The following is a 1,669-nucleotide window of genomic DNA, read 5'->3' as shown; positions in this document are numbered from 1 at the left end:
CTGCTGAGTTTTCTTTCCCAGGGAAAATGGTAAAAGGGTGTGCACATGGGCCCCTGGCCCTGACTGAAAAAATCCTTATATTGAAGGATGGACCCCACACCGAAGTTGTCCCCACCTCAAACTTGTGCTGCCCTGTTAGACACAAGGGAACCCTACAAACTGACATCAGGAACCTGGACTGCTGAGTTTTCTTTCCCAGGGAAAATGGAAAAAGGATGTGCCCAGGGGCCCCTGGCCCTGGGCTGGGGCCTCACTACAAAAAATCCTTATAACGAAGGATGGAGCCCACACTGAAGTTGTCCCCACCTCAAACTTGTGCTGCCCTGATAGACCCAAGGGAGCCCTACAAACTGACATCAGGAACCTGGACTGCTGAGTTTTCTTTCCCAGGGAAAATGGCCTAAAGAATGTGCCCAGGGGCCCCTGGCCCTGACTGCAAAGAATCCTTATATCGAAGGATGGACCCCACACCGAAGTTGTCCCCACCTCAAACTTGTGCTGCCCTGATACACCCAAGGGAGCCCTACAAACTGACATCAGGAACCTGGACTGCTGAGTTTTCTTTCCCAGGGAAAATGGAAAAAGGATGTGCCCAGGGGCCCCTGGCCCTGACTGCAAAAAATCCTTATATCGAAGGATGGACCCCACACCGAAGTTGTCCCCACCTCAAACTTGTGCTGCCCTAATAGACCTAAGGGAGCCCTACAAACTGACATCAGGAACCTGGACTGCTGAGTTTTCTTTCCCAGGGAAAATGGAAAAAGGATGTGCCCAGGGGCCCCTGGCCCTGGGCTGGGGCCTCACTTCAAAAAATCCTTATATCGAAGGATGGAGCCCACACCGAAGTTGTCCCCACCTCAAACTTGTGCTACCCTTATAGACCCAAGGGATCTCTCCAAACTGACATCAGGAACCTGGACTGCTGAGTTTTCTTTCCCAGGTAAAATGGCCAAAGGTTGTGCCCAGGGGCCCCTGGCCCTGACTGCAAAAAATCCTTATATCGAAGGATGGACCCCACACTGAAGTTGTCCCACACCTCAAACTTGTGCTGCCCTGATAGACCTAACGGAGCCCTACAAACTGACATCAGGAACCTGGACTGCTGAGTTTTCTTTCCCAGGGAAAATGGAAAAAGGATGTGCCCAGGGGCCCCTGGCCCTGGGCTGGGGCCTCACTTCAAAAAATCCTTATATCGAAGGATGGACCCCACACCGAAGTTGTCCCCACCTCAAACTTGTGCTACCCTGATAGACCCAAGGGAGCTCTACAAACTGACATCAGGAACCTGGACTGCTGAGTTTTCTTTCCCAGGGAAAATGGAAAAAGGTTGTGCCCAGGGGCCCCTGGCCCTGACTGCAAAGAATCCTTATATCGAAGGATGGACCCCACACCGAAGTTGTCCCCACCTCAAACTTGTGCTGCCCTGATAGACCCAAGGGAGCCCTACAAACTGACATCAGGAACCTGGACTGCTGAGTTTTCTTTCCCAGGGAAAATGGCCAACGGTTGTGCCCAGGGGCTCCTAGCCCTGACTGCAAAAAATCCTTATATCGAAGGATGGTCCCCACACCGAAGATGTCCCCACCTCAAACTTGTGCTGCCCTGATACACCCAAGGGAGCCCTACAAACTGACATCAGCAACCTGGACTGCTGAGTTTTCTTTCCCAG

Source organism: Lonchura striata, chromosome 33 (assembly GCF_046129695.1).
Source record: "Lonchura striata isolate bLonStr1 chromosome 33, bLonStr1.mat, whole genome shotgun sequence".
Classification (NCBI taxonomy): Eukaryota; Metazoa; Chordata; class Aves; order Passeriformes; family Estrildidae; genus Lonchura; species Lonchura striata.
The sequence above is the reverse complement of the archived record's forward strand: the minus strand, read 5'-3'. Positions refer to the sequence as shown.